Below are 10,782 nucleotides of genomic sequence, written 5' to 3'. Positions count from 1 at the left end.
GTAACATATTTTCTTAGAGATAATGGTTGTGAAAGATCAATATTAACCTTAACAACAGATAACAAGTTGAATGGTGTTTGTAGGTTAAGTTTCCTGTAAGCTATTTCAAAATAAAACTGAGTAATATGCCTAAAATATACACAATTATTACTTACAGTTTCGGGAATATTTGTAGCAGATTTTCTCACAGATAATGGTTGTGAAAGATCAATGTTGGCCTTAACAACAGATAACAAGTTGAATGGTGTTTGTAGGTTAAGTTTCCTGTGAGCTATTTCAAAATATAACTGAGAAATGTTCCAAAAATATGTTCAATGATTAGTCACAGTTTCTAGAATATTTTATACATGATTTTCTGAGAGATAATGTTTGTGAAAGATTAATATCAACCATACAAATAGATGATGAGTAGATTGGTGTTGATCAGATTAAATTGTTGTGACCTATTTCAAAATAAAATGGAGAAATATTAATATCACACTCAATGGACACGCATTTTTCTGGTATATATTTAAATGTTTTATTTGTAGGACATAATGGTCGTAAAAGAACAGCAGAACACATGACAAATATTTTGTGGTTGGTCGGCTGAGAGCATTTTCCAAATATTGAAATATAAATAACTCTTGTTGACTGAACACTTCTTCTTTGTGAGGTGTTTTTAAACGCATTTTCTTCTAGATAATGCTTGTGAAAGATGCATGATAAACTTAAACAGACAGTGTTTGTCAGCAGTGGCGTATCCAGGACTTTTTTACCGGGGTGGCCTTGATGGGACACAAAGCTAGTGTGGGGTGGCTATGGCATAGCGGAGTTTAATGCCATGTACGCAGCCGACCACAGTTCAAACCCCAGTACTTTGTTGCATGTGACATCCCCTCTTTCTCCCATGATTTCCTGTCTCATAAGTGTTGAATAAAGGTGTCTATTCTGGTTTATTTTTAAATTCCATTTCCCATTATTACAGTCCTCAATTATATCTGGTTATTTTAACGACTCTAAATCAGTAAAATATGTTCAGGATAGGGTACAAATTTTCTAAGAGCCATTTCCTTGGATTAAAGTCCTCATCTCTTCACAAATTAGATTAGATTAGCAAAATTCAACTGCTCTCAACTCATCCTGTAGAATAACATTATCAGTCATCAGCTCATCAACTGTGTCACCTGTACTGTTGCTTTACTAACTGAAGTGCCATCTTGTACCAATTACTGCAGTAAGTTGCTAGGAACGCTAGATTCATAACATCGAATTTTAAACAAAAAAATTGTCTCAGATTAGTTATTTCACCGGTAATCAGCTGTGTAATACACAGGATGATGTAGAGAGCTGGTTAGATCATGGGTAGGAGAAGCCAGACACGGAGCTGAGGGGTTCTATCCGTTTTCTCAGCGTTTATTTCACTCTAGCTATGACAACCTGCTAATAATATATTATTCCTTACATACATCTTACATGTGAAAAGTAATCCCACGAGCTCTTGTTTCCTTACAGCGCTCATTAGAGCATCCATAGGCTGAACAGAAGTCCGGCATCTAAGTGCTGACTGGCAAAACCAGCATTGTAAAAAAATATCCGAGCACCTTGTATAGTAGCTACATGTGTGACGTTTCTATCATTGATTGACAGAATTAGGGTCCGAGCACCGAGGGTGCGAAGGACAGGCGGTGCCAGGGCACCGACTGTCCAAGGCACCAGCGGTGCCAAGGACCCTATTGAAACCCTAGGGTTTATTAGGGTCCGAGCACCGAGGGTGCGAAGGACAGGCGGTGCCAGGGCACCGACTGTCCAAGGCACCAGCGGTGCCAAGGACCCTATTGAAACCCTAGGGTTTATTATTATTAGGGTCCGAGCACCGAGGGTGCGAAGGACAGGCGGTGCCAGGGCACCGACTGTCCAAGGCACCAGCGGTGCCAAGGACCCTATTGAAACCCTAGGGTTTATTATTAGGGTCCGAGCACCGAGGGTGCGAAGGACAGGCGGTGCCAGGGCACCGACTGTCCAAGGCACCAGCGGTGCCAAGGACCCTATTGAAACCCTAGGGTTTATTATTATTATTATTATTATTATTTTTTTTTTTTTTTTTTCTCCCGTAAAGTAAATTGGCTTTTTGGCGGCCTTATCATACTCCAAAACGCGTGAAATTTGGCATGCACATCAGGACTGGCGAAAAATTTGATATTTTATGGGAGTTGCGCATGTGCGTGGCAAAATGGCTCTATAGCGCCACCTGCAAACTTGAAAAAGTAGTCATTAGGCCAACTGCCACAATGTTTCATGTACAGCTACAATATTTGGTGGGCATATGCAGAACATCTGGACACACCAAAAAGTCAATTACAGCCACGCCCTAAACCCAACAGGAAGTCGGCCATCTTCAATTTGCTGTAAATTTTTCAAACTTAATCGCTCCTCGGGAAATGACTTGCCTTTTTGGCGGCCTTATCATGAACCAAAACGCGTGAAATTTGGCGTGCACATCAGGACTGGCGAAAAATTTGATATTTTATGGGAGTTGCGCATATGTGTGGAAAAATGGCTCTATAGCGCCACCTGCAAAATTGAAAAAGTGGTCATTAGGCCAACTTCCACAATGTTTTATTTACAGCTACAATATTTGGTGGGCATATGCACCACATCAGGACACACCAAAAAGTCAATCACAGCCACACCCTAAACCCAACAGGAAGTCGGCCATCTTGAATTTGCTGTACATTTGTCAAAATTTATAGCTCCTAGTGGATAAGTCTGAGAGAACTGAAATTTGGCCAGTACATGCACCAGACCTTTCTGATGAAAAGTTATCAAAAACTCAACCAGAAGCCAAAAGGTGTGGCCATGGCGGAGCCTCAAACAACTGATCCTTCGCCATGAAACAGGAAGTGGTGTCTAATTCTTCTCAACATGCTCCAATCTGCCTGAAACTTTACATGTATGATGACAGTCCTGTCCTGATGTCATCCACATAGGGATATTCATTGACAGTCATAGCGCCACCTTGTGGTTTCAGGAAATAGACATCTTTTACACTTTCATGCCCTATTGTTACCCGGTTGATCATATTCACTTCAAATGCAGTGACAACAGCCTAAACACATTGATGATGCATCCCAGTGAAAATGGTGACTTGTCATCAAAGGGCGTGTCTGTGGCGGCCAAACCAATTTCGATGTTTCGCCATGAAAATTTAACGATTCATATCTCAGCTGAACAACATCCTATCTGCCTCAGACTTCACATGCTGGATACCAGGTCCAGTCTGAACACATCCACACTCATAAATTTTGAAAAAGTCATAGCGCCACCTGTTGGTAATAGTAAGTTTAAGGCCTTATATTTTCAGGTACAATGGCCCCAAACTTGGTGATATCATGCTGGAAATTGGTCAGTCGAGTCTTCACCTCTTGACAATCACACACTGTGAAGGGTGTGACATTTCATGCAACGCTGTTGCCGTAGCAACCAAATATCGCCATGAAAAACAAAGCCCTTTCTGACAGGTTAGGAATACTCCAATGCTCACAAAAATTACCACACACATCACCATTGACCCAAGGAACAACACTGTATGCATCTCGGCACTGCACATGCTATAGCGCCCCCTACAGTATTTTTAACAAACAGCCCCCCCAGCACGTTTCACCTACATCCATGAAATTTGGGAGGCTTATAGAGCACATCAGGACGCACAAAAAAGCCTCTTGGAGCCATGTCCTAAACCCAACAGGAAGTCGGCCATCTTGGATTAATTGTGAGATTTTTGATGATTTTTCTCATTTTTGAGAGTTAATACCTCCTAGGGGATAATTCCAGGAGACCTGAAATTTTGTCAGTCCACACAGCAGGACTTGGTTTGGAAAAGTTATCAAAAGTTTAACCAGAAGCCAAATGGCGTGGCCATGGCGACCATTAGAGTTTTGATGCTTCGCCATGAAACAACAACTGCTGTATAACTCTCCTCTGCATGCTCCAATCTGCCTCAAACTTTCCATGTGTGATCACAATCCAATCCTGATCACATCTACAGGCCAACAGACACTCTCAGTTGCAGCGCCACCTGTTGGAGGGACAATAAATGCTGTATAACTGGCCTCTACATGATCAAATCAGCCTGAAACTTTTCATGAGTGATCAGAGTCCAGCCCTCATCACATCCACTGTTTGAAATACACTCTGAGTTACAGCGCCACCTGGTGGTGGATGGGCAGGAAATGCTGTATAACTAGTCTGAACATGCTCCAATCTGGCTGAAATTTTACGTGTGATTAAACTCTGGTCCAGATGTGATTCAGAGGCCAGCACACACTCTCAGTCACAGTGCCACCTGGTGGACGTGCATGGATTCGCCGACCAGCGTGGATGCGAGGACCCGTCCATCGCTGCTTGCAGCTTTAATTATTATTATTATTATTATTAGGGTCTGAGCACCGAGGGTGCGAAGGACAGGCGGTGCCAGGGCACCGACTGTCCAAGGCACCAGCGGTGCCAAGGACCCTATTGAAACCCTAGGGTTTATTATTATTATTATTATTATTATTATTATTATTATTAGGGTCCGAGCACCGAGGGTGCGAAGGACAGGCGGTGCCAGGGCACCGACTGTCCAAGGCACCAGCGGTGCCAAGGACCCTATTGAAACCCTAGGGTTTATTATTATTATTATTATTTTTTTTTTTTTTTTTTTTTTCTCCCGTAAAGTAAATTGGCTTTTTGGCGGCCTTATCATACTCCAAAACGCGTGAAATTTGGCATGCACATCAGGACTGGCGAAAAATTTGATATTTTATGGGAGTTGCGCATGTGCGTGGCAAAATGGCTCTATAGCGCCACCTGCAAACTTGAAAAAGTAGTCATTAGGCCAACTGCCACAATGTTTCATGTACAGCTACAATATTTGGTGGGCATATGCAGAACATCTGGACACACCAAAAAGTCAATTACAGCCACGCCCTAAACCCAACAGGAAGTCGGCCATCTTCAATTTGCTGTAAATTTTTCAAACTTAATCGCTCCTCGGGAAATGACTTGCCTTTTTGGCGGCCTTATCATGAACCAAAACGCGTGAAATTTGGCGTGCACATCAGGACTGGCGAAAAATTTGATATTTTATGGGAGTTGCGCATATGTGTGGAAAAATGGCTCTATAGCGCCACCTGCAAAATTGAAAAAGTGGTCATTAGGCCAACTTCCACAATGTTTTATTTACAGCTACAATATTTGGTGGGCATATGCACCACATCAGGACACACCAAAAAGTCAATCACAGCCACACCCTAAACCCAACAGGAAGTCGGCCATCTTGAATTTGCTGTACATTTGTCAAAATTTATAGCTCCTAGTGGATAAGTCTGAGAGAACTGAAATTTGGCCAGTACATGCACCAGACCTTTCTGATGAAAAGTTATCAAAAACTCAACCAGAAGCCAAAAGGTGTGGCCATGGCGGAGCCTCAAACAACTGATCCTTCGCCATGAAACAGGAATTGGTGTCTAATTCTTCTCAACATGCTCCAATCTGCCTGAAACTTTACATGTATGATGACAGTCCTGTCCTGATGTCATCCACATAGGGATATTCATTGACAGTCATAGCGCCACCTTGTGGTTTCAGGAAATAGACATCTTTTACACTTTCATGCCCTATTGTTACCCGGTTGATCATATTCACTTCAAATGCAGTGACAACAGCCTAAACACATTGATGATGCATCCCAGTGAAAATGGTGACTTGTCATCAAAGGGCGTGTCTGTGGCGGCCAAACCAATTTCGATGTTTCGCCATGAAAATTTAACGATTCATATCTCAGCTGAACAACATCCTATCTGCCTCAGACTTCACATGCTGGATACCAGGTCCAGTCTGAACACATCCACACTCATAAATTTTGAAAAAGTCATAGCGCCACCTGTTGGTAATAGTAAGTTTAAGGCCTTATATTTTCAGGTACAATGGCCCCAAACTTGGTGATATCATGCTGGAAATTGGTCAGTCGAGTCTTCACCTCTTGACAATCACACACTGTGAAGGGTGTGACATTTCATGCAACGCTGTTGCCGTAGCAACCAAATATCGCCATGAAAAACAAAGCCCTTTCTGACAGGTTAGGAATACTCCAATGCTCACAAAAATTACCACACACATCACCATTGACCCAAGGAACAACACTGTATGCATCTCGGCACTGCACATGCTATAGCGCCCCCTACAGTATTTTTAACAAACAGCCCCCCCAGCACGTTTCACCTACATCCATGAAATTTGGGAGGCTTATAGAGCACATCAGGACGCACAAAAAAGCCTCTTGGAGCCATGTCCTAAACCCAACAGGAAGTCGGCCATCTTGGATTAATTGTGAGATTTTTGATGATTTTTCTCATTTTTGAGAGTTAATACCTCCTAGGGGATAATTCCAGGAGACCTGAAATTTTGTCAGTCCACACAGCAGGACTTGGTTTGGAAAAGTTATCAAAAGTTTAACCAGAAGCCAAATGGCGTGGCCATGGCGACCATCAGCGTTTTGATGCTTCGCCATGAAACATCAACTGCTGTATAACTCTCCTCTGCATGCTCCAATCTGCCTCAAACTTTCCATGTGTGATCACAATCCAATCCTGATCACATCTACAGGCCAACAGACACTCTCAGTCGCAGCGCCACCTGATGGAGGGACAGTAAATGCTGTATAACTGGCCTCTACATGATCAAATCAGCCTGAAACTTTTCATGAGTGATCAGAGTCCAACCCTCATCACATCCACTGTGTGAAATACACTCTGAGTTACAGCGCCACCTGGTGGATAGACAGGAAATGCTCTATAACTGCTCTGAACATGCTACAGTCTGGCTGAAATTTTAAATGTATGATTGGACTCTGGTCCAGATGCGATTCAGAGGCCGACATACACTCTCAGTCACAGCGCCACCTGGTGGACGTGCGTGGATTCACGACCAGCGTGGATGCGAGGACCCGTCCATCGCTGCTTGCAGCTTTAATTATTATTATTATTATTTTTTTTTTTTTTTTTCTCCCGTAAAGTAAATTGGCTTTTTGGCGGCCTTATCATACTCCAAAACGCGTGAAATTTGGCATGCACATCAGGACTGGCGAAAAATTTGATATTTTATGGGAGTTGCGCATGTGCGTGGCAAAATGGCTCTATAGCGCCACCTGCAAACTTGAAAAAGTAGTCATTAGGCCAACTGCCACAATGTTTCATGTACAGCTACAATATTTGGTGGGCATATGCAGAACATCTGGACACACCAAAAAGTCAATTACAGCCACGCCCTAAACCCAACAGGAAGTCGGCCATCTTCAATTTGCTGTAAATTTTTCAAACTTAATCGCTCCTCGGGAAATGACTTGCCTTTTTGGCGGCCTTATCATGAACCAAAACGCGTGAAATTTGGCGTGCACATCAGGACTGGCGAAAAATTTGATATTTTATGGGAGTTGCGCATATGTGTGGAAAAATGGCTCTATAGCGCCACCTGCAAAATTGAAAAAGTGGTCATTAGGCCAACTTCCACAATGTTTTATTTACAGCTACAATATTTGGTGGGCATATGCACCACATCAGGACACACCAAAAAGTCAATCACAGCCACACCCTAAACCCAACAGGAAGTCGGCCATCTTGAATTTGCTGTACATTTGTCAAAATTTATAGCTCCTAGTGGATAAGTCTGAGAGAACTGAAATTTGGCCAGTACATTCACCAGACCTTTCTGATGAAAAGTTATCAAAAACTCAACCAGAAGCCAAAAGGTGTGGCCATGGCGGAGCCTCAAACAACTGATCCTTCGCCATGAAACAGGAATTGGTGTCTAATTCTTCTCAACATGCTCCAATCTGCCTGAAACTTTACATGTATGATGACAGTCCTGTCCTGATGTCATCCACATAGGGATATTCATTGACAGTCATAGCGCCACCTTGTGGTTTCAGGAAATAGACATCTTTTACACTTTCATGCCCTATTGTTACCCGGTTGATCATATTCACTTCAAATGCAGTGACAACAGCCTAAACACATTGATGATGCATCCCAGTGAAAATGGTGACTTGTCATCAAAGGGCGTGTCTGTGGCGGCCAAACCAATTTCGATGTTTCGCCATGAAAATTTAACGATTCATATCTCAGCTGAACAACATCCTATCTGCCTCAGACTTCACATGCTGGATACCAGGTCCAGTCTGAACACATCCACACTCATAAATTTTGAAAAAGTCATAGCGCCACCTGTTGGTAATAGTAAGTTTAAGGCCTTATATTTTCAGGTACAATGGCCCCAAACTTGGTGATATCATGCTGGAAATTGGTCAGTCGAGTCTTCACCTCTTGACAATCACACACTGTGAAGGGTGTGACATTTCATGCAACGCTGTTGCCGTAGCAACCAAATATCGCCATGAAAAACAAAGCCCTTTCTGACAGGTTAGGAATACTCCAATGCTCACAAAAATTACCACACACATCACCATTGACCCAAGGAACAACACTGTATGCATCTCGGCACTGCACATGCTATAGCGCCCCCTACAGTATTTTTAACAAACAGCCCCCCCAGCACGTTTCACCTACATCCATGAAATTTGGGAGGCTTATAGAGCACATCAGGACGCACAAAAAAGCCTCTTGGAGCCATGTCCTAAACCCAACAGGAAGTCGGCCATCTTGGATTAATTGTGAGATTTTTGATGATTTTTCTCATTTTTGAGAGTTAATACCTCCTAGGGGATAATTCCAGGAGACCTGAAATTTTGTCAGTCCACACAGCAGGACTTGGTTTGGAAAAGTTATCAAAAGTTTAACCAGAAGCCAAATGGCGTGGCCATGGCGACCATTAGAGTTTTGATGCTTCGCCATGAAACAACAACTGCTGTATAACTCTCCTCTGCATGCTCCAATCTGCCTCAAACTTTCCATGTGTGATCACAATCCAATCCTGATCACATCTACAGGCCAACAGACACTCTCAGTTGCAGCGCCACCTGTTGGAGGGACAATAAATGCTGTATAACTGGCCTCTACATGATCAAATCAGCCTGAAACTTTTCATGAGTGATCAGAGTCCAGCCCTCATCACATCCACTGTTTGAAATACACTCTGAGTTACAGCGCCACCTGGTGGTGGATGGGCAGGAAATGCTGTATAACTAGTCTGAACATGCTCCAATCTGGCTGAAATTTTACGTGTGATTAAACTCTGGTCCAGATGTGATTCAGAGGCCGACACACACTCTCAGTCACAGTGCCACCTGGTGAACGTGCATGGATTCGCCGACCAGCGTGGATGCGAGGACCCATCCATCGCTGCTTGCAGCTTTAATTTCTCTTGTTTCTCGTGTTGACGAACTTGACCAACCATGGGCGTAACACCATCTCAGAAGTGAGGGGGACAAATTTTTCAGAGCGATTTATCATTCTCTTACATTTAATTGCACCGTCCTTAGTGGCTAAAGAACCACATAATCCCTAACAGCCACAGTACAATACCAGGGGACCAACTAGGCTAGTTTTTTAAACTATAAAGCATAAAACTTTAAACTATTAAATCTAAAGTTTTAGTGGCCAAACTCTAGTTGACAACAATGTCCCTTGAACATCTACTGGACGAGTAGCCAAAGGTGCTAAACACTGAACATGAAATGATCAGTACTGCCTGGTTTCTCCCTGCAATAGATATCTTATTCTCAGGAAGTTAAAATCTCTCCTTACCTGTAAAGACCCTACATCCTTGTCCCTGCTGCTGGCCTCTGATCCATCTCCTCCCTGACTCTGCTCTTTCTGTTATGGCAATAAACATAAAAAATGTGGTAAGAAAAATTCTGAAATAGCATTAGGAAGAGTAAAAGTTGCAGTAGAATTTAACCTCAAAATCACTTTAACCCATAGATACATATTTTTTTCTCAGCCACTTAAATATATTTTTCACCTCTGCAGACCCTGCATGGTCAACATTACTGCTGGCCGCCGCCTCTGGTCCATCTCCTGCCTGACTCTGCTCTTTGTTATGGAAATAATCATTAAAAAATCTGAAAATCAAAATTCTGAGATAGAATTTGAAAGAGAAGCAGTAAAAATAGTTGTAAATTTAACCACTTTTATACCATAGATAGCCTATTCTTTTTTCTCCTCCCTGACTCTCCTCTTTTGGGACCAAAAGACTTAAATACATGGAGAGCAATTGTGAGCACATCTTCTGCCCAGAAATGAAAGAGGACTGGGTTTATTCCAAGAATAAACTAATTAGCAGTAATGTAACAGAGGCAACCACATTTGAATTATTGTTAACTAGCTTAACATATTGATATATTGCCACGTTTTACCTTGTCATCATTTAGCTAACAAGTCTAACATTGTTTGCATCCAACAAGGTCACACAACTTACACGGTTTGTTTGGAAAGAACTGTGTAAAGTTTTTTGCTTCTTGCTGGCTCTGGCTGGTTTGCTAAACATTACTCCAGACGCACGTTCAGCACTGCTCAGCACAGCAGCACGTCTCCTGTGGAACACCTGCGTTAGCATGCGCTCATGGTGCATTCAAAGACGGCTCGGGAAAACACGTTACTGGATGCTAATAACGGGTTTAGCTGTTGTAACGGCTGAAAAAAGTGCGGGGGACAGATGTGGAAAGTACGGGGGACATGTCCCACACGTACCCCGCGTCCGTTACGCCCATGTGACCAACTACCTATCAGATCTGGGGTGGCCGCAGGGGTGGCCAATGAGATTTCAGGGGTGGCCCCGGCCACCCCAGGCCACCCCCTAAAATCG

At 42.9% G+C, this 10,782-nt stretch overlaps 1 long non-coding RNA gene across 1 annotated transcript; it reads right to left on the bottom strand.

Moving 5' to 3' along the window:
• Positions 1-2,044: 2,044 nt before the first annotated feature.
• LOC127533212 (uncharacterized) lies at positions 2,045-9,317 on the bottom strand. Its single transcript, XR_007940992.1, has 2 exons — positions 9,263-9,317; positions 2,045-4,324 (listed from the first exon to the last, which is right to left on the bottom strand). It is a non-coding gene; the product is annotated as an uncharacterized LOC127533212 (long non-coding RNA).
• Positions 9,318-10,782: the final 1,465 nt, after the last annotated feature.

This window comes from Acanthochromis polyacanthus, chromosome 3 (genome assembly GCF_021347895.1).
Source record: "Acanthochromis polyacanthus isolate Apoly-LR-REF ecotype Palm Island chromosome 3, KAUST_Apoly_ChrSc, whole genome shotgun sequence".
Taxonomy (NCBI): domain Eukaryota; kingdom Metazoa; phylum Chordata; class Actinopteri; family Pomacentridae; genus Acanthochromis; species Acanthochromis polyacanthus.
Note: the sequence above shows the minus strand (reverse complement) of the source record. Positions and strands in the feature narration are given on the sequence as shown.